The following is a 27,554-nucleotide window of genomic DNA, read 5'->3' as shown; positions in this document are numbered from 1 at the left end:
TGTGAAAGATGCTATTACATAACTTTTACAAAGCTGCAAGGAATATCAAAGAAATAGATATATGCTGAAAAGTCAGGATACTTCAAGTTACAGAACTCGAAGGTTTCAGTCAGGAAAGCCTAAAAAAAAAAAGGTGGAATTTTATTTCGAACATAGAAAAGATTGAAAGAATTGAAGTGTATGCATTCATTTGAAATACATTAAATACAGTCTCTGAACTAAAGTGTTTAGAGGCAACTTTTTAGACACACAAAGTAATTGTTGCTGAGAAGACAACAGCACTATACCACTAGGACAGAGATGATCATACATGTAACAAATATTAAAAGTGAAGTACAGGGATAAGTATAGTACAAGTGGATAAAAATAACAACTACTTATGTTGAACTTCATATATTTCAGTGCAGCATTTTTCTCAATTTTGTGTCACTTCAGACTCATTTACATTGCAAACGTTCAATTCAAATTTTATTTCTTTCATGACAAAGGCACTTAAAACATGAAAAAGCTTAGAACCTTTATGAAGAAAACATGATAAACAATTTTAGGGCTAAATCTTGAGTACCAGCATTAATGGGAGAAATCAAGAGTTCCCCTTCTTGAAGAAATACAGAAAAGGAAACGAGATACCGAAGGTGTCAGATGAGAAGTTAGGACCCTAGAGAGAATTCTCTGCTGTTGAGAGGAAAACTACTGAGTAGACAGAGGAAACGAAGACTAAATATTAAAGGCTCAGTCGAGCACCATTCACAGGGTATCCTCATTCTCCGTTTCTCAATGAAGACAAGAAACCTTCTTGTACTTGAACTCAGAAACGAGCAAAGACTTGTTGAAGAGTTTTAAGGCTATAACAAGCTTGTTTATCTAAAGTCAACATTTCTCAAACCGGGAAGAGTTCTAGGTTAAATTATAAATTTTTTCCATCTCTGACAGGCTTATATATAGACAGGTAAATATATAGAGATATAAATAATGCTTTCCATTTATTTTCATACAGTCTACAACAAAGAGTACAATAACACTATTTGATAAAGTCCCAGCTACAAAACACTTTTTCAATATAGTCATTATAGTCACCACCATTAGGTACCCATTATCAAGTGATGAACAAGAGACTGCATGCCATGCTTGTAAAAATCTGCAACAAAGGTGGGGATGCACCATCACTGTAACCACTGCTGAAATGCATCACTCCCTGCCTTGCTGTGCTCACATCCACTGTTTGGTCTTCATAAACATTCAGCAGGTGTCAATGAATGTCAATCTCTGAATTTTTTTCCACATGAAGGAATTCAATTATACACCTCTACTTCATGTACACTTCTATGTCAGACACCATTTTGTCAGATTGCCTCTCTGCTGCCACCTGTCACATACTTCTACCTCTACTGCCACTACCATCTACTACCATCAACCATCCATCCTAATTGTAGAATATCAACGATTCATAGAATCACTCAGATTGGAAAAGACCTTAAAGATCATCAAGTTCAATCATGACATCATACAATCACACTACCCTAACTAACAACCCTCCACTAAATCATGTCCCTGAGCACCACATCCAAACAGTTTTTAAACACATCCAGGGATGGTGACTCAACCACCTTCCTGGGGAGCCTATTCCAGTGCTTAACAACCCTTTATGTAAAGAAGTTTTTCCTGATATTCAACCTAAACTTACCCTGGCACAACTTTAGGCCATTTCCCCTTGTCCTGTCACCTTTCACCGGTGAGAAGAGACCAATCCCACTCTTGCTGCAAGAACCTTTTAGATATTGGAAGAGAGCAACAAGGTCTCCCCTCAGCCTCCTTTTCCCCAGACTAATGCAATGGACAAAAATAATAAAATAGAAGGCACTACTTTAAATCTCTCGCAAATTTACATTTCAAGTCTTTTCATAAGCATTTTTGAAAAGCAGCCAAAATTATTAGTGTTTTAAGTAGTTTTTTGCCTTCTGATGAATGCTGACTTAAATCTTTGTTTAAATGACCTGGATCTTTCCCCTTTCTTAGAAGTTCCTTAGGTTAAAAAGGATAGTGATCTTCACCCCGTGGTGAGAATGGGCTTTTTGTGCATCTGTGTATGTCTTCTTAAATGACACACTTGAAAATCTTACTGGCCTCTAATACATCTCCTGTGTTATTTATGTAAAGAGTGAGCTTAACTGTTGCAAAGATCAGGTGCCAAGCACCAAGTCACAGCTGTTCACTGAACAGATGGGAAAGGTTATGGTATTTGAATATTTCATTATTAGTGAGACATAACACATAACAAGCCATAAATCATCTGTATACATCCACTTTCTTTGATGTAAAAGACGACCTTCTTGGTTTTGTTTTTGATTTTACAATGAGAAAGTTTTCATTGCTGACAAAGTCAACCGTATTCACACTGAAAATATTATCAGTGTGCAAATAATATCTCAGAAAGACATGACGTAACGTGATGATCAATGTCTAGTTTCTGTTCAAAGATACTCTTAGATAAATATTTATTAATATTTTTCACATACTACATAACTAGTACATATAATTATGAGAGGTATGAGAGGAATTTTTAAAAGTTTGAGTTGTTGTTGTTTTTAAATTATTCTCAAAGTATGAGGGATGCAGGTATCCAATAACACCATCTCCATAAAAATGCCTCCTTATTAAAGAAATAAAATTTTGTTCAGAAATTGCTGACTTTAATTTTTAGAAAAGCAAATCAGGAAAACTGATTCTATTAAATGTTGTAAGACTTTTGTATGAATTTAACAAAGAGTAACAGAGGTTGCCAGTTCATTACAAAGTCTCTGGTAGTTAGTGAGCTGTAGCAAAGGAAATATGGATTGTAAGCAATGAAGCTGGGCAACAAGATATAAATTTGGCAGGAGGAGAAATTCACTTTCAACAAGGACAGAGATTGGAAAAAAAAATAAGGAATACTAGCATGCATTGTGGAACATTTTTCTTCTGTTATTAACTTGCTTCTCTGCCTAATCCTTTTCTAATCCTCATCTAGAAGGTGAAGTTAATTGCATTAGGAACTGACCATATGATTTTGTATTTTCAAAGCATTTGGCTTCATCATCTATCTCCCTCAAGCTGAACAATCCTGTCTTTGCTCATCCTGACTTACATTCATGGGAAGGAAAATAGCAATATAATATTGCATTATATGTGGTTCTCCTTCCCAGAAGCATACATATCCATTTATATTTTTACTATTACCTAGAGATAACAGTGAGAAAATGTATTTGTGATGTTTTTGTAGTGTTGCTTTTTAAAGCTTTGGAAAGAAAAATAATGTTAGTGTACCACAGAAAACACATACAAAGGAAAATTCAGCAACATACATGCCGTAAAAAAGAAAAACAGTGTACACAGGCTGTTATCCAAGTTTCATTTGTATAGCAGCAGAAAACTGTATTGAAATAGTTTTTGAAACAGAGAAATTTTGAAGCGTAGAAAAGCTGCAAGCCATGTGCTCTAAATATAAACATATAAATCATTTCCAAACATTAGCTAATACAGATGAAATAAATCATTTGAGCTCTATCTGCCATTGCACAAATGGTTTGCATTTTGATATCTGAACTGTGCTTCATTCTACTTCTTTTTTTGCATTTACTCATTATTTTTAACATATAAAAAATGACTGTGATAAATAAATCCAACCCTGTTTAATCAAAAAATCTTTAAGTATAAAAAATCTGTCCTCCTAAACCAAAGATCATGTCCTCCAAAGCACTTCCAGAAATGTAAGTGCATGGAGGACTAAGGAACATTATCATAAAAACGTAATAACAACAATTCTGAGTGAAAAAATAGGCATGGAATACAATGAGAAAAATACATACAGAAAGTGGAAGTTCTGAGGTGTTAAAATAAGTTTCTTTCTCATTAGAAATCACAAGCTTAATGAGGCATACTTCGCACACCCTGAACATTCGTAAGTTAAAAAGTCCAAATAAAAACTACAAAGATTTTCATTATTGTTTAGCTAAATTTCTAAAATTAATTTTGTAAATTTGATTAATTATAAGAAAATTCAAAACTTTTTTTTTTAAATTTTTGTTACAGTAGATGGATGAGATACTGGGTTTGTAATACCTTTTCCCTTTTGATCTTGTTAATCTATTTTTTGAAGTCTGACAATTTCTTTCACAGTATCACCAAAATATTTCAGGAAGTGTGTGTTGTGGAGGACAAAAGTAAATTTGAAACTGAAAAACTACCATTTTTCCTAATAAGTTAAATATTTGAATCCTGCCAGATCTCCAAACATGATTAAGAATGCTAAATCCATACGATACTCAAGACCACTCAATTGAAAACATGAGTTATAGCATATTATAGGCCTGCAGGAACCCTGCAGGGCTTCTGTCAATCTTAGAAGGCATTTCTGTGGAACATCATCTTGAACTTTTGATTGATCTTCAGCTGTCATTCTCACAATGTTTTGAGTTGATGTATAAAAATTTATTAAAAAGAAGAGGAAAATATTTAGGAAATAAATCAAAAGATGAATTTCTCTAGGTATGTAATGTAAAAGTTATAGAGTACCTCTCCCAAGTATTCTAATAGTCTTAAGAATTCCCCATGGAAATACACCTATTTAGTAATTTTTTCCCTTTAAAATATTTTTAAAATATATGACAGTCATGTGAAAATTGATTTGCAGTAAGCAGAAATCCATTACTTCTCTGGGAGAGGAAAGATCATTACACCCCCTCTTTCTAAGATACATTGCTGGAAAACACACAGGCATAGAACAAAAAGTATTTTATTCACTGTCCTTTAGGGTACAGAGAATGTCTCATATTTACACTGAATGTATAGTTATTGCTGTCAGCATGACTCAGTTGGCTCACTATCATATCTAAAATAAAAATATGTCACAGCACAAAGTTTTTTTACTGCTCTGGTCAAATATCAAAATTGCTTAGTCTAGAAACAGCAATAATTCTGGATGAAAAAATTATCAAACAAAGCTGGATAACTTTATTCTGGATATCTTATGAAATGACATTATGTTTTTCTTCTTATCATCATTTCTTAAGTATACGTTCTGTAATACAGACAACTGAAAAACTTCACAATCAGTAAAATTTGAATGAGTGCATCTCCTCAGAGAATTCCAACACCAAAATTTCCTTATTGAGAGAAAGACTTCCTGTGTTTCAGAATAGTCTTCAGCAAAAGAGAACACTAATATCTCACATCAAGGTGTTGCATTTTGCCATAGCACTGAACACTTAATGCCAAAATTGAAGTGATCAAAATATGCTATAAAATAAAACGCTGTTATAAAAAGATACAAAAATTTATCTGCTCTTCTGTAGGCCAGAAAAGTTGGGGAAGAACAGTCCTCAGATGACTAGAGTACTGGAAGTTACTTTGAATGACTGAAGATTATTTAGCTTCCTGCACAAAGCAGGAGTTTCTGCAGTATCACTCTGGATCAAAACATCAAAAAAATAATAATAAAAAAATCCAACATTGAAGAGTTAACTTCTTGTTTTTGTTTTGGTAATCCATTTTAATGTGTGTATGGACAATTTTTAGCTTTTATACTTAAAAACAACCAACCAAAACACCTACCACTACCATCACCATTAAAAAATAATAATAATAAAAAAAATCACAAAGCAGAAGATATCCTAGATTTTAAATTCCAGTACCTAACAGCCACAAACTTCATTAGGTACATGTATCTTAGAATTTTTAAATATGAGTTTATGGAACACTATGTAACAAATAATATTAAGTACTGGAGAGAACAAAAACAATTACATCCTACGTGCATCTGCAACAGACAGAGAAGTTCAATAAAACTTTCTTCTACAATTTCCAGATGTTTACTTGTATATACAAGTATTTATGGAGAATAGTACTGGAAATAGCAAACCATGTCATATGGAAAGGCTTCAAACACTCAGTTCATCTAGCCAGACAAAATTCATAATGACCTTATTAGCATAATAAAGTCTGAATTGTGTAAAGTATGAAGTGTGTATTGGCCTTCTCAATTTCCTTTAAAAATTTTATTTCCTTTTAAGCAAATGAATTAAGAATCATAACCTTATGGTTCTATGAAATTCAATAAGATTCTGATAAAAACATACAGTCTCTTGCCAAAAGTAATGTGAATTGACTCAGGATGAAATCCCTAACAAAATCTCTTAACATTCAATCAGCTGCACAACGCTATGCTTTTCTAAACTAAACCATCATCTAGAGAAAAATTAAGGACAAATAAAATAAAAATAAATAAAGTTCAAAATGATAATAGTTTCCCTTTCAATTTTCTTAAAAAATCTGTTTCTTGAAATTCACAAAAAATATATATAGCCTTATCCTTTTGGTGATTTTTACGTCAGATTTTTAGCATATGTCATTTGAATGAAAATAGAACTTTGCAGAACCATACGCTGAAATTTTAACAGTATGAATGCAGTCATCTAAGCAATAAATTACAAGTCACAGTTTACTCGATTTTTAATTTCTTGCCTGTGGGATTTGCCTGACTCACTTTTCATGTGAAATACTAATAAGAAAATAATATAAATCAGGATTTCAGGACAAACATTATTAATATTTGCTAATATATTAATAAAATATAACATATATAATATAATTAATATATAATAATATAGCGATTATATTAATTGCAATGATATTAATTACCTCAGCTTATCAATCAAAACAAGAACTGAAAACATGGAAATACATATTTCTTCATAACTGATTAAAATGTTTTTGGTCACAATTCCTCTCAACAACTTCATTGTTTTTCACTTACTCAGTGAACCTACCTTGCTGTGAATGATATCATGTTGAGTACCAACATGTGCTCAAACCGTAAATGCTGCATTGATGTCAAAGACATTACTTAGTTCCAAGAATTTAAAACTATGATTTAAATGTACTTTTTAAAAATTCTTTTTACTATTTTCTTTCTTCTACAGTCTTTCATTTTAAAATAAATATGTAAATACTTAGAATTCTGACAATAAATACAAAAGGTTGTACACTAAAGCTTTGGGGTTGTATTTTCATTTTATTTTTAAACCTCCAACTTTCCATTTTAATATTTAATTTCTATTCTAGTTAAGAAAGTCTGAAGTAGTGAGACTGGTGAAGAAGAGGCTTCAGGGAAACCTAATTGCAGCCTATTAGAATCATAGAATCAGAATTGCTCAGATTGGAAAAGACGTTCAAAATCATCAATGCCAACCTCAACCTAACCCTACTACTCAAACTTAAAGAAGGCTTATAAATAGGATGGAGACTGACTTTATACATAACTTGATAGTGAAAGGGCTAGGGGGAATGATTTTAAACTAAAAGAGAGGAGATTTAAATTAGATGCTGAGAAAACTTTTATTCAGAAGGTGGCGAGGCACTGGCACAGCCTGTCCAGAGAACCATCTCTGGAGTTGTTCAGTACCAGCTTGGATGGGGACTTGGGCAGCCTCATCTAATGCCTAATTTACTGTGTGACAATACTGCCTGCAGCAAAGCGGCTAGATTAATATGATATTTCAGATCTCTTCCAACTCAAGCCTTTCTATGATATCTAAATGAAAAAGTCATAGTTCAGGCTGAATACCAACTACGCTTTCAACTTTTTGAGATCAGGTATTTCTGTTCACTAAGTTGTTAAAAAAAAAAAAGCAAACAGAGTAATTTAGAATTTAAACCCCTTCTGTTCTAATGAACAGCTTGAGATACCAAAAGTGCACAGAGCACAGTATTCTTGTAGACTTCTGGACTGCCGGGAAGAAAGGCAGAAAACATTTATTAGAAGAAAAAGGTAACAATACTGCTAAAAAAGCAGTATTTTCAGTGAGAATAAAACTTGTCAAACATTGTACCATCAAAACCTGTGTTTACTTTACATTTACACTGTTTCTTTATGGTGTCTCCAGAGCATTAATTGAAAATGCTTGCAGAAACTATGCAGTAAATAAATAAAACATACCGTTTCGCACAAAAATATGAAATCAGTCCTCCCCACACTCTAAAAAGGCTTTGCTTGCAATTATTACTGTGATTATGTGACTATAATTGTCAATGGCTTATGGGCTTGTTCAGTCCAATTCTGTGACTAATGGGATGGATGGATTTGCAAATCTGCACTTCCAGAAAAGGGAAATAGGGGTCCCTAAATACCTAAAAGCAGTGGCAATGATCTGAGAAGCAAACTAATTGACTAAATAAGATCTCAGAATGCAACACAACACACTATAATACAATATAATTAGAATTGAAGCAAAAAAAGCAAATATGAGAGAAAGTGTCCAAAAGGTGGAAAGGCCTCACCATAACATTGACATGAGATGTGCAGTTGGTTGAGCAGCAGGGAGGAGAGCCAAAAAAGGGAAGGTGTCATGACCTTGCCAGGGGTTATGTCTTCTCTCTGAATGCAAAGTCCTCTGGGATCTGTAGTTCTTCTTCTCTTCCAGACAGGTGTTCGGAATTGGAGCATTAACTCTTTAACTGCCATTGCATTACATGATGTTATGATGTGGAATACCGATAAGCAAAAATTATAAAGCCATGACAATAACGTATATAAAGCTATGATAAACAGAGGTTAATGATCTTTTTATACGTGTATATGTAAAGGTACTTGCATGTGTCTTGACATAGAGATAGCTACACTTTAAATAATTCGTAGTACTGCACCTAAAATAAAGTTAGATATTCTCAAGAGCCACAGAAGTCAGGTTATGTACTCTTCTAATATCTACATTTTTATATATAGTAATATATATATATACACACACATTTTGTAAATCATTATCATTGCCAGATATATTTATCTGTAACTCTACACTAAAAGTCACATTAACATGTGCACGGTTTGCTATAACGGAATGCATCAGCTGATAGTAGGACAAAATCCACAAAAATAGTTGAAAATTCTCACTTATTCAGGATAAAGTAAAAATCCATTTGCAATACAGTCAGTGGTTAAATAGCAGTTATTTTGAAACACATCTATACAACTTCAAAAATCATGATAATGTAGTGCTACACTCTTTCCTGTTAACAGGAAAATGCGACTGAAGTGTAGTAACTAAACTCAGTTTAACTCATTTTTCTTGAGAAATAGTAAAACCATATTAGCATTTCATACTTTAAATCCAGTATTCCCAGCCCACTCCTCTTTTGGTCCTATTTGAGAGACGTGACTCCAGAGTGGTTCAACACAGGTATTTTGCATAAGTGATTAAAAAGCTTTCATGCAAAATTATGTTGTGCATTACTAAACTATAGCAGAAACAAGATCACTCATCCTTGAAATGACATACATATGATAACATATAGTGCTGTAAAATTAAGAGGAGTACTCTGAAGAATCTGCTCAGATATCATCTTGAGGGACAGAAAGTAGCACTGGAGACAAAGGTGTGTTTAGGACATTTTCAACAACAGAAGTGCAGAAGTTTGGCAGTTGCGTTGAGAAACTCTTGTAGGCTTTTGTAGATGCTGTGACAGAAGTGATATAACAGTGAGAAGACTTGCAAACTGTATTCAACCTCCAAAGGAAAAACTGCAAGGAGCTGGCACCATTTGTACCCAACAATATTCATGTCAGTATACCTTGGGACCAAAATATTATTGTCAAAATTTTGTCTTTGCTTTACTTCAAGTCATTTACTTCAAGTCATATGATTTTCTATTAATAATACAATAACTGAAAGTGCATAAAAAACTGATAAAAATCTTGTTATTTTAAGCCTTCCATATTAGATGAATTAATATGTAGCTATGCATATTTAAGCAGCATAATCAACAATATTGGGCCATTGTGGATCCCAGCAATATATTATGGGATGTTCTAATGGGCAAGACAAGAAGAAAATAATCTTCTGTCAGAGGTAATAAGGAACAAAGTTTAACTTATTGATCTTAATGAATTTTCCAATAAACTGGTAGAAATTAAATAATGACTATACCTTCTATAGTTAGACTAGGAAAATGTTGTTTTACCCAACATCGCTCTGAGTTGTTCAAGACTCGACTGGATTTCATGTTTACAAACTTCTTTCTGATTGACCATCTATCTCTGTTCAAGCTCTTAGTTAAGAGCATGCTTAGCCAAGACTTTGCAGTCCAACATCCTCTAGGGCAATAGTTCATTAATTTAATTCCTCCTAAGATTGGTCAAAACAGTTTCTCACTCTGTGGTTTGTAACGTTCCTTCTTCTCCAAGACTTTCTTATAATTTACTTTTCAGACTTTCCACAAGAAAGAGAATTAAAGACTAAAATAACTGAGGACCTTTTACTATTAAACACAGCATAGTAAAATGTTGTTCAAAGCAAATTTGTTACTGCAATTTGTTGAAGGGAATGCAGTAGATTTGCAAGCAATTTTTTTTTCTCACTTTGTACTCTTACATTTTTTACTTGTTCAAGTTTTCCAAAAATTGAATTCAATCATCTTTACAGTCAACAGAATCCCACTTCGTAATTGATTTACTGAATGTTATGGGAAATAAATATACATATGATACAAATTTACATGATTTCTTCTGGACTTAAAACTCAAATATGTAAAATTACATTTAATTTTTTTGGCTGGAGATTTTCATCAGTGTACACATTTCTTTTAAGTATTTATTTATATTGCTGTTTCATTTTGTAGTACCAGCTTCAAGGTCAATATCTAAGAAGCAAGTATTAAACAGACCAAAAGATATCAAAAGAAAAAAAGAAAAAAAATGTTATTGTAGTAAGAACTGCTGGGACAGAAAAAAGTTGCATTAGCTCTAAAATTATTTTGTAGTTGAAAATTGGATTTTGTTTAATCTAGGACTAAAATTAAGTAAACTCAAAATCTCTAAAGCGAACTCCTTATGACCTCAGGCTAAAAATCCTGCTACAGCAAACAGGAAAACTTTGCTCAGTTGGAGATGACTAAATTATTCAGAAATCTGTTGACAAAGGGGGAAATAAAAAAGTACATTCCTCCACTTGAACAGGGAAGCCTTTGCAGCACCAGAGGAGTGCTATTTTCTAGCTCAGCATGGACAGAGTTTAAAGAACAGAGATGGACACAGGCAAAAAACTTTGCACTGAATTGTGAAGAGAATTGTTAAATGAACTATGACCAGGAATTCAACCCTGATTTGTGTTTCATATCTACTCTGGCCTGTGTGCTTAGTTCAGTATAGGACAGCAGGAAGAACTTTTTGTGTAGAAAATAACCAAAATTAAAGCAGTCTTTTCATTATCTTTTTTTTCTTTATTTTTATGGGTACAATTTAAAGTCATCTAGGACAGTAGAAGAAAAACAAATATCTGCTTACACTGCCAACTTTTCAAAGGGTTACATGCTGATCTCATTTTTACAAGCTTTTCTCTAAAGAAAATATGAAAATATTAGAAGCTTATCCTTCTCAAGTGCACAATATCATAAAACTTTCAAAATCAGTCTCTTGCACTTTTTTTTTTCCAGAATGAGAAAACAATTTGATCCTCATTTTAGTAGTATTTCATCATACTCTAAAGCTCTGTCAGTCAGTTGTAATGGAAACTATTAGGATGCCAAATGGAGGATTATCATGTCTTGATTATGATCCCTGGAAGCAGCAGGGGTAAAACAAGCCTTAAAAAGCACAAATCTTGCTTTCTTTCAAAGACATTCATATCTTCTTTCTTTATCTTAAAAAGAAAATAAAACAAACCCAAAAGCTTTTTTAAAATAATTCTTCATCTGGATCATAAATAATCTTAGTATTTTGTAAAAGCAGGAAAATTTTCTTTATGTAAGACATCATAATACAAGCTTTATATGAACAACCTAATCATTTATACAAACAAGAGAGGAAATGAAACCTGCATTTTTTAAGCTAATGCATTTTGTTTATTGTAATATGAAAACATCTGGAGGGAGCATATTTGCATTATAGGAAATTTATTCTAGATTTGTTGAGATTGCAAAAAGCTTTATGTTCTTTATAAATATTTAGCTCCTGAAAATGATTGCTGGCCTTTATCTAATGTACTCTGAGGACACAAGATTCCAAAGTGCATGTTACAGGTAGTTAGAAAATGAAAAGCAATACGCTGCTGGTATTTTGTTCACAGAATCACAGAATCACAGAATTGTAGGGGTTGGAAGGGACCTCCAGAGATCATCGAGTCCAACCCCCCTGCCAAAGCAGTTTCCCTACACCTGGTCTCACAGGTAGGTATCCAGGCAGGTCTTGAACATCTCCAGAGAAGGAGACTCCACCACCTCCCTGGGCAACCTGTTCCAGTGCTCCGTCACCCTCACAGGTAGTCTACTAGCATTTTGAAATAAAGTGATGATAAATTTTCAAAGCTGAAACTAGAGAAGACCAGCATACAGGAGCATCATATTACTGGAAAAGATTTCTGAACATCATATTGAAAGATGTGAAAAGAAAGAAAAAAAGCAGAAGTCTTAACTATTAAAGAAAACATCTTTTAATCAGATTAATATTCAGTGGCCAGGCATCCAACAGTTCTGGCATGCAAATACTGAGGCAAATAGAGTGAGATTACATGATTTCTGCAAAAATTGTGAGATGTTTCTTCTCCCAGCCTCAGTGCCTCAGAGAAGTGGAAGAAAAAAAATCTCAAGGCACATAAGATGAGAAGAAAGGGGCAGTTCAGAAAGGAATACCATTCTGGCAGTGAGTAGCTCTTCTAACATGTTGCAGTTCAGAAAGGAATACCGTTCTGGCAGTGAGTAGCTCTTCTAACATGTTGCAATAGCGAAAAACAATGGATTGTGGCAGGATGTTGGAAAAGCCACCTCATAGAATCATAGAATCATTAATTTTTCCTAATATCCAACCCGAACCTCATCTGGCACAACTTGAGGCGATTGCCTGTCATCCTATTTCAGAGTAGCAATGTCAGACATTTTGGAAAGATTAAAAATATATATATTTCTAATGTTTTTGAGTGTAGTCTGCAAATCACATGTAAAATTGTGGTGGATTTTAATTACACACAAAGTACGAAATACCATGTTATGTCTAAATTATGAAGAGCAAATTTAGGATTCTGAGCATATTAAGATAAAATCACTATCTAGTTATGATGAAATTAAATTAATTAGAAAATAAATTTCCCATCTCATAACATCTACCTCAATTCTATGAAAGTGTCTTCTCTATCTTGTATATATAGAGAAACTCTATATACAAGTCTCTACCTTGTATTAAGAAGAGCTCTAATCTTGGCCTTCAGTTCAGCACTGTAATTAATACCTTATGCAGTAAGGGGAATCAGCACAGGGAGACCACGCCTCCTTGTGCTATGAAATTAAGCTCTAACACATGTGCATATTTATGTATTTAGATACATTTACATGTATTTGAATAAACGTGGTAGTTAAGAGGATCATACATGCACATGTATGTACTTAAACCATATACGCGGCCCCAAGCACATCCCCCTGACTTCCATCAAGTCCAATCCCCAGCCCTGGGGCTGCTTCTGGCTTCATCGCAGCCTGCCTGGGCCTGACCCCTTCTGCGTGTGGCTCTGAGCCCAGCTCCAGCCTCAGACAGATGCCTGGTATGTGGGACTGTGCCTCCCTGGTACCCGCAGAGCACTGCTCCTGGGGTTCTGGGACAGGCCCTGTGTGCCCAACTCTGTTCTGGCACACCTAGGGACACCTCATGCTTTCAGCCCCAAGGAGCTTCCAGCCTTGGCAGTGTCCAGGTGTCCTGATTATAGACAGCAGTTTCCTAAATTAAAATCAATTACGTGCTGAAGGAGGGGTGAGGAACAGAAATGTACTTATTTTCCTCAGACAAACTTATGCATGAATATATGAAGCAAAAAAAAAAAGGAGGACAGGAAAAAAATCTGGATGTTTTTTATTTGTTTTTGTTAGTTTTTTTCAATATATAACTGTAGACATATCTTAGTTTAAAATACTTCTAGTTACAGTTGCGAAAGAAGGGAATCTGAACCTTATCAGCAGTAGCTACAAATCAAAACCCCAAGAAGTAAAATTCAAAATTCAAAGCATTCTTTTAGCACATATAATGACAAATATCCAGTATCCTAACTGCTCCATTACCCTGCTCTCATTATCAGTTTCACAGATTGCCACAGCCCCTCAGCAAAGAGCTCAAACTAGATGTAATTATAGATGTCACCAGGGCAATGGCAAAATCAGTGCTTGGAATCTGAGCCCCTGGGACAGGATCTCCTGTACCCTTGTATTTGTCAAAGGACTGTAGCCTCACTCTTTCTTTTGCCTTAGCATTCACAGAGATGGAAACTAAGTTGAAATATTTAAACACGGATACAACACGTCTAAACAAATCTTATTACTGTCAACTGTAGTACGTGAGATTGGACAAACAACATGAAAGAAGAAAATAGTAGTGCTCAATGGGTATTAAATTCTGGCAGGAGAACAGAAAAGGAAGTGCTAAGGGAAACAGAAGTAATGATTTAAGGCATGCTAGTGCCATGGTTTGGAAGTAGGTGCCATGCTCATAATTTAACTTTTTAAAGAGCTTTGTCATGAGAAAAATAATTGTCAAAAATATAAAGTTCCATTTCATTAGCACTGTGTAAAAAGAAATTTAGCAAATAAGGCTTCCATTTTTGCCTCTTTTGCATAGGTTCAGTTTACTTTTTGTACTGCTGTTCTCATGCTTCCTAATTGAAAATAGTTCAGCTACTAACCCAAAGAACATATTTCTTCCCTCACATGCACTGAAGTAATTGATTTATACCACTATAACAAGCAGGAATACATGCTGTTATTTCATCTGATAACTCCACTTTCAGTGCTTCAAGGTAATTTTCATCTGCTGCCTGACTTTTTACTTCATCAGAAAGTACATCCAGAACCAGTCAAACACTCTCCATCAAATCAGTCTATAGACAACAAGATTTTCAGTATTACTTTAAATATCTGAAAGAAAAATGAAGCACTAAGGCTACAACATGAGGTAGTTACACTTAGATTAGGGTTTATCTTAAAAATGTATGTCTAACAATATATATAATAAGATGCTATTACACTGTAATTAAACCCATGAATACAGAAATTTTTATTCTCACACTGCAGTCATTTGTTAGTCAGTGATGAACGAGAACAAGAATAGCCATATCTATCATGAAAATTAACATATTTAAAGTTACACTGGTCAAAATCAGAAGTTCACTATTCCTATATCAGTGTGACTTATCCCTAATCACTATTGCACAGAAGCTACTTCAGCAATGAAATAAACAGATGTGAGGCATGTAGGCTTGTAATGTACGTGAAAAGAGAAATGCAATGGAAAGCAATGAATTTTTGAATTTTAATGAAGCAGAATTAAGAACATGGAATGTACTGTACACCTTGTTGTCTAAATAAAGTGATTTTTATGATTTTTCTTCATGTTCTTTTTTTTCATACAGAATGTTTGAGGCAGGAGGTTTTTTATTTCTTTTTCATAGGGAAAGATTTATTTTTCTAGTTTAATGCTTTAGAACATTCTTTTTCACTTGACAAAGTATGACTGCTCTAGAAAAAAGAAAATACAACCACTCCTCTTTAAACATCTGCTAGCTTTATATCTTCCTGGAAGGCTGTTCCAAATATTTTGGACATGTTGAAGGAATCCTAATGAGAAATATGGCTGCATTATCAAAATACTGAAGTTGCAGTCTGCTTTAAAAGAATAGTCCTATATCTGTAAGCAATAATGTAGTAAATACCACTGTATTTAAGCTAAAAGCTGGCCACAAATAACAACTTGCAATATGACTGGACTTACACACTTCTGGTTGGAAAATATTTGAATGAAGATGAGAACTGTTCATTAACAATCATAAAAAGTAAAGTTTCAAACAATTCATATTTTTGTGTTATGAAGAAATATATTTATGACAGCACTGTATTAAATGATTGATTAAAGGCAATGATTTACATTCCTTTTATATTTCCCCCTTGCATACTTTGATCAAAAGTATTACTTTTCATTTTGATAAGTTGGAATGCATTTATATGCTCAAACTCTCAAAATGAAAATACATATGCATATACTCCCACACTGAAAAAGCAAAAACCTAAAGGGAGAAAGATGGGTGCCATTTTACCTGTGAATATTCCTGCAGGTTCCTTCTGCTTTCATTTCTTTTTCATAGCAACTAGGCAGTGGGTACTAAACTTCAAAAGTGAGGCATCAATAGAAGGATTTATCAGAAAGATATTCTTAAGCCCTGGCTTTCACTGTACTCATAATCCATGGACTTTGTCCTTACATTTTCAACAGTGCGCATATAATATCTTCTGTGAGACTTTGGTTTAGACTCTCAAGCTGCCTTAAGTGGTATGGGGCACAAATGACTTGAGTTCCTGCAATGAGCATGCTGCATCTCACCTTTCAGTTAAACTTCTGTTAATGTCTTAAAAGAGAGAAAGCAAATACATTGCCTAGGAGGAGATGTTTCACTTTGCAAAATTGGCATATCCACTGCTGTGCCATCATCATAACACTGCGTGACCCTTTGAAGTGACTAACACAGATGTGTTTCTTAAAAGCTTTTGAGACTGACCTTTACAGCTTCTGATCGTTTTAACAGTCAGGCATATTACATTTCCCAGTGTGACAGAAGTATCTGTAGGTTCCAATTCTTAGAAAGTTCTTTAGGGTTTCTAGCAATCAAAGAATATCATTTTCATTCAAAGCACGCTTTTAATGATATTTGCCTAGAGTGTTGCTCTCCTGACAAGTTCACAAATGAGAGTATGAGAGTCTTGTATTATTTCCTCTAGCCCATCCTCTCCCTTTCATAAAAGGAAAACCTTTTGAGCCAATTACTTTCCTGCAGTAAGTCTCAGATATTCTAAGCCTGCTGGGATAACAGCAAATAATTACATGTGGATTCCCAAGAAACCCATCACAATTTTTTTCCTGGAAATGCATTTCAGCATAATGATTAAAATAGGGAGAAAAATAAAATAAATAAATAAATAAATAAATAAAACCATGTGCTACAAACTTCTACAGGTTGATATTTTAACAAAAAAAAAAAAAAAAAAAAAAAAAAAAAAAAAAACCCAAACAAACAACAACAAAAAAAAAACAGGCATACTGGATTCACAGGTTTGAATGACTGTGTTTAAATCCGTATCAACTGTCAAATGAAAGAATATAAATGAGCAAATGTGAAGTCAGCCCAGAAGATTCCCTTTTTAAAAAGCAATTCTTTATCCATCTCTTCCAGACAAGAGGAAGAAGAAGTGAAATGCATCAAATAATTTAAAAAATAATATTGTTAAATGTCACTTTTTTCCTTGGAGATGTAAGGAAAGATAAATAGTATAGAAGTATCTATAGTTACCTACTCTTATGTTAACTTTAATTATTATAAATATGTTATTTATATATTATAATTAAATTTCAATAGAACAAGTGTATAATTTAAAATGTCTTATTCTTCAAAAAAGATTCTTGTTAATGGACAATGGCAAATAGGATATGTTATTGAATACACGCGTAGAGTATATTTAAACTTACTGAGAAAGAAAAGCATTTTAAATAAGAAATTCACAAGCTAAGATTACGTAAAATTACAATCCACTTATCATCAATTGTTCTCACTAAACCATGTCCCTCAGCACAACATCTAAACATTCTTTGAACACCTCCAGGGTTGATGACTCACCTACTTCCCTGGTCAGCATATTCCTGTGCCTGACCAGTCTTTTGGAAAAGTAGTATTTCCTAATGTCCAGCCTGAATCTTTCATGATGCAACTTGAAGCCCATTCCATCTAGTCCTATCACTAGTTATATGAGAGAAGAGGCCAACCTTCAGTTCACTATAGCCTTCCTTCAGGTAGCTATATAGAGCGATAAGGTCCCCCATGAGCCTGCTCTTCTCCAGACTGAAAAATCCCAGCTCCCTTAGCCACTCCTCATAAGACCCCTCACCAACTTAGTTGCCCTTCTTTGGATATGCTTCAGGGCCTCAATGTCTTTTCTGCAGTAAGGGGCCCAACATTGAACACAGTACACGAGGTACCGCCTCACCAGTGCTGAGTATAGAGGGACGATTGATTTCCCACTCAGGCTAGCAATATAACATCCTGATACAAGCCAGGATAACCATTGGCCTTCTTAGCCACCTGGGCACACTGCTGGCTCATGTTCAGCTGAGCATCAGCCAATACACCCAGGTCTACTCAGTCTTCCAGCCACTCTGCCCCAAGCCTGCAGCATTGCCTGGAATTGTTGTGGCCAAAGTGCAGGATCTGGAACTTGGTCTTGTTGAACCCCATCCAATTGGCTTCAGCCCAGCAATCTAGCCTGTCCAGATTCTTTTGTAGGGCCTTCCTGCCCCAGACAGATCAACACCTCCTGCCAACTTGGTGTCGTCTGCAGACTTACTGATGGTGCACTCAGTGCCCTCATCCAGGTTATCAATAAAGATATTGAAGAGGACAGACCCCAGCATCAAGCCCATTCGTGACAAGTCACCAGCTGGGTTTAACTCCATTCACCACTCCTCTGTGGGTGCAGCCCTCCAGCCAGCTCCTCACTCAGCAAAGAGGCAAATAGTGTACCCGACCAAGCCACAGGCTGCCAGCTTCTCCAGGAGAGAGTGGCAATGATCTGAGGAGAAACAAACGAATTTACTAGATATAGTATCTAAATGCAAGGTAACACACCGTAATACAATATAATTAGAATTGAAGCTAATAAATCAAATATAATGAGAAAGAGTGTCCGAAAGGTGGATAGGCCTCACCACAATGCTGAGGTGAGATGCGTAGTCCAGTTGAGCAGCAGGAGACAGGAGGAGAGCCATCAAAGAAGAGCAGACGAAAAAGAGCACATCAGTTGACCTTGCTATGAGTTGTATCTCCTCTCTGTGACCACAAAGTCCCCTGGGGAATGTAGTTCTTCCGGACAGGTACCCAGAACTTGAACATTAACAGTTAAACTCCCAGTGCCCCACATGATGTTATGAAGTAGAATACCGATAACCAAACATCACAAAACCATGACAACCACCCACCAACTCACTGTGCTCACATCCATTGTTTGATTTCAATTATGTTTAGCAAGCATTGATGAATATCAGTGGGTGCCATTTTTTCCACGTGGAAGAATTCACTTTCATATTTTTGTTTCATCCACACTTCTGTGTCAGATACCGTTTTCTCATACTGTCCTGCTGCTGCCCTCTCCTGCATGGCGATAAAATTTAATGGAATATTGATGGGAAAGTTCAACCCTCTACTGTCATGCCACCGACATCCACCTCTGGTTTTATTGGCCAACATAATAAATAGGAGACATTTCTTTCAGACCAGATCTTGTAGATTACCCTTCAATTGTTTTAGAAATATAAAGTATATTTAAATATAAACTATATGTAAACTAGTCCAAATTCTGCTGAGGAGTTTCCCAAGCATAAAAGGATTATCCTTAATGGAATTACAGTTACATCTTTGCCCATTTCCTCAGTGATATTTTCAAGGGAAAAGGGATAGAGGCAAAGATAGCCAGCAAATTGTCAAATTAAGTCTTTTCTCACTTGTTTTACAGCAGACATAGTTTCTATTTTTAATTTGCATATATCTAACTTCTACTGTTTCAGGTTACCAGCAAATGATTACAAAAGCTTGAAGGAGCCGAGAGGCTCTTGGGTAATAATTACTTTTGGTAATTATGGTAATTATTTCTTGGGTAATAATTACTTTTCAGAAAGGGTGGTCAGGCACTGGAACCGACTGCCCAGGGAGGTGGTGGAGTCACCGACCCTGGGGGTGTTCAAGGAAAGACTGGATGTTGTGTTGAGGGACATGGTTTAGTTGGAGCTATTGGGAATAGGTGAACGGTTGGACTGGGTGATCTTTTAGGTCTTTTCCAACCTTGGTGATTCTATGATTCTATGATTCTATGATAATAGAAGTACAATTTATAAGCAAGACTGTAGGTTTCAACAGCAGCAGGGAATGAGTATGGAACTGGAAAAAAATTTGATGCACTATTTATTGCATCAGTTATAGTGAAGGGAAAAAAAAATGAATTTGAATTATATGGAAAATATCAATATTTGTTAAAAGCTTGTTCGAAGTACAAGATACTGACCTTTAGAATGGCTATCACTTAAAAATGCTCTGTATTCTTATTTGCTAAAGCTGTTTGCAATGTATATTCACTGCATGTAATAAGGAATACTAGTATTAAAAATTCATATTAAGTACAGCAAAATGTAGTTGTACAATAGGAAGGAATGCAGTTTACTAGCCCCATTTGATAAGTTTAATAAATAAGTTTAGAACACTTTAAATATGCTACAATAATCTTCTTCAAGAATATGCACATATGCAGCAGTTCCAACAGAATGTATCATTAGATTATGATTTAAAAATGCATTTGATTAGAATGGGTGGTTGGAGGGCAAGAAGACAACAGAGTGAAAAACATCAAAGCATGAAATAATCATTACATAAATCTTGGATTTATTCAAAACCAAGGAGAGCAGGTAGGATGAGAAGTCACTGTCATGAGGCATTAACATCATTAACTACATCACAGGATGAAATAATTCAGCAGGTGCAATTGAAAGGCCAAAGAATCTGTGAAAGCTGAATTAAAATAGGGAAAACTAGTTTGTAAACACGATTATATACACAAATGCAAAGGCTGGCTGTTTAACAGATAAAGAGTTCACTGTCAAATTCTGTGAGCTGACAGTTTGTGCTTTAGGTCAGACATACACACTTTTTAAGATTTTCTGTTCTACTCATATGCTATTTAATGAGTCTCTTGGATTTCTTTACATTCTTATTTAACAAAACTTTCAAAACAATTGCCACTTCATTCATGAGACTTGTTCTGTTTAGTAATTAATCTGGGAGAGCACCTTTCCCTGTTTTCTCTCTTAGTATCAGGAAGAGAAAGTTATCATTAAGGTTTTGTAGGAACATCCTGGACCCATTTGTATCAGCTGTGATAGCAAGTCACCCATAAGGACAAGAGCAGCAGATCTAGAGGTACATCTTTTCATCAGTAATATCATCATGATCATAGTCAAGATGATATCTAGGCATTATGTAGCTTACAGTAGACTCCCAAAACAACATCCACTTCATTTACTTGCCCATTAATCCTCATCCAGTGTCTCCTAAGCATGTCATCACCAGCTGTGCAGCCTAGCCCCTCTGTCTCACACACAGTAAGTTCCCTGCCACACTTTCTTACAGTTCCCTCTAAAGGACCACCCAGTATCACAGCTCTCTTCTCACCGTTTTTTTCTTATGCTGATGATGTGGTAGCACTGGGACTGAGATAGGGATGCTTTCTTTTTCCTTATGCTAGATGCACTGATGTAGAAGCAATGTACTTTCTTATACCCAGCATCTTGTGGAGGAGACTGAAGGATTTCACTGGCACACAGTATCTCAAAATTTGGTGTAATATCCCGTAGCTTATCACTGGTGAACATAATTCTATCCCTTTTACCCCTTCAAATCTAGTTTAAAGGTCTGTCAATCAGCCCTCGTAAGTCCCGCACAAAGATGGTTTTTCCTCTATGAGAAAGGTACATCCTGTCAGGCACCAACAAGATTGGTAGTATGTAGATCATCCTGTAAAGGAACCCAAAATTCTGATGGTGGTACCAGCCTCAGAGCCACACATCAGTCTGGTACGTGTGCCTATTCTTTCAGTGTTGTTCTCTGATACTGGAGAAAAGGATAGAGGAAAGCACTACTTGTTCCCCTGACACTTTAACCCATTACCTCAAGGCCCTGAAGTTCCTTTTGATTTCCCTTGGATTTATCTTTGCAACTTCATTGCTGTTGATATGACAAAAAGAAAAACAAGAATGGATAATAATCAGGGGGCTGTGCCAGGCTACTGAATTTTCTAGTAACTTGTCTTATCTGGGACACAAGGAGGCAGAAGAGTTCCCCATGTGTTGAATCTGGTGAACATTCAGGGCCTCAGTTCCTTCAGAAGGAAGATATCCACCACCACAACCCTTTCTCTGCCTTTTTTTTTTTTTTTTTTTTTTTTTTTCTTTTGTCGTGAAGATAACCATGATGCAGAGGGAAGGATTACTTGACCTCCCCGATGGACCTTGGTCTCTCCGACGGACCTTTGTCCACATCATTATTTGCATTGTTTGCCTGTTCATCAAATTCTAGATCCTATTACCTATCCTATTACCTGGGCAAAATAAGGGCACGTAAGGGCCACATAAGGGCAGTTGGGAAAGGGTGGTGATACAGAATTACTTTGTTGCAATCCACTCCTTGAAGTTCAGTATTAAAAAAATAATAATAATAAAAATTTGGGAATTAAAATTTTGCTCTTTTTGGCTTAAGAGAACATAAATTATACGTAATGAAGATTCAAGAATATTTTCACACACTGTCATAACAGGTCTACAGACAAATTTGAAACTTTTTTACAAAGCAAGATTAAAACCTCTACTGATCTGATTACTTCTGAATCATCTCTAAACTCACCTATACAATTTGTGTTGTTCATCTTAATAGAGAAGTTCAGTTCAAGTTCAATTTCTCCCGGCTGTACAATTTTCACTTTCTTTTGAACATCTCAGACTTTAGTAGGTGGAAATTAAGAGGTCCATTTGATTCAAACTTTGAATCTGTATTACCTTTACGTTCTAACTCCAAAAGACAAACAATTAGTGTTGTAGAGTAATTGGAGTTTAAGTTTTATAAGAAGTAAAGGGTAAAAAGAAGAAATGCTTTCGTCAATTTTTCATATATGAAAGATGTTCCATTTTTCACCCTTTGAAAAAGGAGTGATTTTTTTTTCCAGAGAAATGAGTGTGTAAAAAAAAATCCTCCTACAAGAAATTTGCAGATTATTAATTAAAATTCACATCAGAATTTTCCATGCACTAAAAATTACACACATTAATGTTTTTTTAGCTGAAAAAAAGGAGTTTGGTATTAAAGGATATTTGGTATTAAAGGTAATTACTCTTTGAATCATTATTCATTTACATAGCTGCAAAACAGGAGCACTTGAAGAAGCCCTAAGATTTGATTAGTTAATTCCTTTTATAAGTGAATGTTTTGCCATTATACATCAAAGATTAATGTTTAATTCATTTTTTTTAAAAACACTTCCAGTGGAAGACAACACCTTCTACAATCTATTCCAATGTGACATGATTCCTGTGTTGGAATCTTTTACAATGGCAAAACTAAATCTTTCTACTATTTCATTCCATTAATTTATGTCTCATTCTCTGCAGACATGAAAAACAGGATGCACCTAATACTTGTTTGCTAGTCTGCTGAGAAGTAAATTTTTCATTTCTTCTTTTGGTAACTATGATTCCATTTGTCTTCATCAGTCATAGCTCCTAGGCCTTGTATAATTTTGCATTTCCTGAACTGTTAAATAAGCTAATTTCCAAGGTGCAACATTTCAAAACAAAACTAATGCTCTTATGTTTGTCTCTGAATAGCCTTTTCATGTGTTTAAATAACTTTATATTGCTTTTGTTAGCATAATTTCTCATTTCTCATTCCAAAAGTCTAGCGGATCAGAGGTTACCTACAGTCAGATGTGTAAATTTTGCTAACAATATATGTTAAAAGCAACATTCCATGTAAGTACATATATATCTTATTTTATATGTTTGTAAATGCAAGTACTTTTCACCATATTTTTCCACACATATCAGTGTTACATCTGTTCCTTTTAGATATTCATGGTTAAACTAAGACTTAAAATAACTACACAGAAACCAAAGGTGGCATTTGGAAGACCATTTTCCTCCTGCCTGTATGATGATATCAACTGAAAACAGGCCAAAGATGTAATGTTTAAATCTAGATTTAAAAATAAATCCAATTGATTAAAATTGTTGCCAGTGACTCAAAGAAATGGCAGATTATTACCTGGAAAGCTTGAATCGTATATGAAATTCTACTCTGAATAGTTATAACTCTTAAGCATCAATATGACATTACACCTCAAGACCTTTTTTTGTATCGCAGTAAATTAGCCTGCAGGTTGTTTAGTGTAGGAAATGATGCAATATGCTGGAATTAGGTTTCAAAACTTCAGCTTGACATATAAAGTGCACAATATACTATAAAAAGAATGCAGAAGATAACTTCTGACTTAAGCCGAAATGAGACAGGGTCCATCGTGATTGGAATGAACAAAACAGAAATAGCTATTAGAAATTAGTAGTCTGTGTAGTTGTCAGAGTACATAAACAAAATCTTGCTAGAGGCATTAAGTGTCACAAACCACCTTTTGTTCATTCTATTACCAAAGGACTGGCAATGAATGACAGCTTTTGCAATCCTTCATTTTCTTTGATGGATGTGAAAGGAGAAAACGCAGAATTTGTCACATTGTGAGCATAATAATAGGAAACGTGTCCCCAGCTAGTGACTGGAAGGAGCAAAGCTTCTGCAAGGTGTTCTATTCAAATGAAGAAGAATCACAAAACACATCAGTGCATTAAGAAAGTAAGTATTAGAATGGATGTTAAACTATAAGGAGTAAGATGTAAAGCTATCATTTTTATACTCCTATGTGACTTGCCTGGTTTACAATGCTCATTTGAAACATAACTCTAAAGTAAAACATTTTTAAAGTGTACTAGATGGTTTTCAAATTTTTAATCAACGTTTTCTTCCAAAACCTTCTAGAAGATGCTCTGGAAAAAAAAACAACTACAAAAACCCATATTGCCTGAAAATTTTCAAAACCTGGAAACATAGTAAAACAACTAGCGTCATGAAACAAAATTTCATGGCAAAAAAAGACGATTGAGAAATTGGAGCTCAATAATAATAAAGCAGTTAACAGTTTTATATAAACAATTCTTACGCATTTTCCTGATGTTTCTGAATCCTAGGATCAGTAGTTTCAAATTGCTGGAGGAAAGAGTGTGAGGGATACTGGGGTACATTTTCATGTTTTCTAGTCCTTAATTAATGAACGAACATAATGTTGATCATTTCTTCTTCCACACTGCTTTCTCTGCTGCAGGCTTCTAGGATACTTTGTTGCACCACTTAATGATCACTGAAGCTAAACCTGCCTCCAGATTGCCCATTTCCTGACCTTACTGGTTTGTAAGTACCACATCCATCAAGGCAGTTTTTGTTGGATTCTCAGTTATCTGTGGTAGGAAGTTTTCATCAGGACATCTAAGAAATCTCCTAGATTGTTTGTTGTGTTGTTCTGCCTCTGTTAGCTGCTCTGGACCACATAAAACTGTCTGCAATAGGCAGTGTTAAGGCTCAAATTTTGGGACGAAGGAAAAGCAGTGCAGCACCACATTCAGTACAAAGAGTTTTCTTTATCTAGTTCAGATTAAAAATATGTGTTGTTTCCATATATGGCAAAGGAGCATTAATACTTTTACCAAAAATAAAATAAAATAAAATAAAATAAAAAGGAAGTCTAAAACACATTAGTTCTGTCTTCTTCCAAAGGAAAGAAAATTTCTGAGAATATTGGCATGAATATGTAGACTTACAGCATTTTTTTTTGTAGAAAGGTTTTTGAGAATATATCTTTAGCTTGTGTGCTGTAAAAACTATCAGAATTAAAAGAATGGCAATCATTCCTAGCACTTAAGATGTGACTTAGATTTCTCAAGAGATTTCTACATGTTAGTATATCCAGCTCACTGTGCACCTTTGCAGAAACTTTTGTAATTGCCTTCAAAAATATTTTTAGTTGCTGTAGACCTCAGTTTTACCTGTATATAGGGCATAATAATTTGTAAAAGGAAAGATGCAAATAAGCTAACAGAAACTATAAGTGTGTTTGTCAACGATAACTTTTGATATAAAAAGCTGGAAGTCAGATGACTAAGTTGCCTGAAAATAACTACAGTACAACTACTACTCCATATCTAGTCTTCATGATGTACTGGATATATTGGCTTGCAACCTCATTATTTCCTGTACCTTTTTCAACTAAGACACAGTGAGACATTCTTAAAAATTTGAAATGCTTTTTTTTCAGATATCACATTGTAGTGAGAAGATAACATAATACACATTTCAAATTGCATCGTTTGATATGTTAAATGTCAGGAAACACTCAGTAGCTAAAATTGGATGGATCCTGATAGTATTTTAACTTCTTTGTTTTCATCCTAAAAAACTCAAAACAGTTTCATTTCAAAAGCAGTGAAAACAAGATCACAAACACAACATTTTGGGTGAGAAAAGATCAAAAGAGATAATTACTTAATTATCTTCTCTGTGTCTCTAGTGACACTTAGAATAAATAAAATCAAAAATACAGAATGTTATTTGGTTCTATTCTGTTTATATGTTTACATTTAGTTGTGGCAGTTTTATATGGCGATGAATTACCAAAATTCCTTAGGATGTTTAATTTAGAATGGTTATTCCAACATCTATGCCATGATGCACCTAATCAGCAGGTGAATGAAAACAAAAACAGGCAAATTTGTCCTTTTGAGAAACAAATCTGACAGCAAATTTTCAGTCTTCTTACCATCCTCAAATGGAAGATAAAACTTTTCACAGAATCACAGAATCACAGAATGGCCAGGGTTGGAAGGGACCTCAAGGATCACAAATCTGCAACCCCTGCCACATGCAGGGCCACAATCCTCCACATTTAATACTAGACAAGGCTGCCCACGGCCCTATCCAATCTGGCCTTGAGCACTTCCAGGGATGGAATTGTCCACTGTTTACCTTCCACCCTCATGGCTCACTTACTCTTTTTTTCTTGATAATAAAATTTTAATCCTTCAGATATTTTCCTCAGTTTATGCCACATCTGCTCTCAACTCCAGCAAGTAAATAAGAAAACACTTTCCTCTAACTTCAATTTCTGCTTTTTATTAGATGTATTTCCTCCTTAAATAAGAGGCTCAAGGAATGGTCCTGTTCTGCATTTGTAACATGATTATCCATCCAAGGTAGGCTAGAATTTGACAGATATGACTCTACTATTTTGAATTTCTACACCTCATTTTGAATACTATTAATGCATATCAGAAATAGATATCAAGCAACAGTAGGAAATAGTCAGTGACAACCTCCTGCAATACTGAATGGTAAAGAAGCCTGATCATGAGGTCCACTGGAAACTCACACTCCCTATCATTTTCCATGTATTGCTTGCCTTCAGTGGCACCGGCTGTTGTGTTACACACCTGAAGATTAGATTGCGTTGATTTCACAAACAAGTCATTACAGGTAACAACACTAACACCCATGCATTCTCTTTTTTAACATAATGACTCTATTATAGCCACTGTTTGAACACTTAAACAGAGTGAGTCCAGGCATTCAGAAATTACTATTGTGGGAAGCAAGCCCCTTTGTTGGAATACACTCACTTCATCAGACTGGAAGCTTTGTCTGGCATTAGGATCATACCATTTATGGCAGAATATTAACGTATTGAAATAATTCATAATGGTATATTCAGGGAGGTTTGAGTTTCTTTCAAGCATATGAATACATTTTCTTGGAATGCAAACACTTTTCCTCAGAACAAGTAAAAACAACGTGGATATTTATTCAGAATGTCAGTCACTGGAA

Source organism: Centrocercus urophasianus, unplaced genomic scaffold, assembly GCF_019232065.1.
Source record: "Centrocercus urophasianus isolate 14NV4802_14NV808 unplaced genomic scaffold, USGS_Curo_1.0 seq_11, whole genome shotgun sequence".
In the NCBI taxonomy this organism is placed as follows: domain Eukaryota; kingdom Metazoa; phylum Chordata; class Aves; order Galliformes; family Phasianidae; genus Centrocercus; species Centrocercus urophasianus.
The sequence above is the reverse complement of the archived record's forward strand: the minus strand, read 5'-3'. Positions refer to the sequence as shown.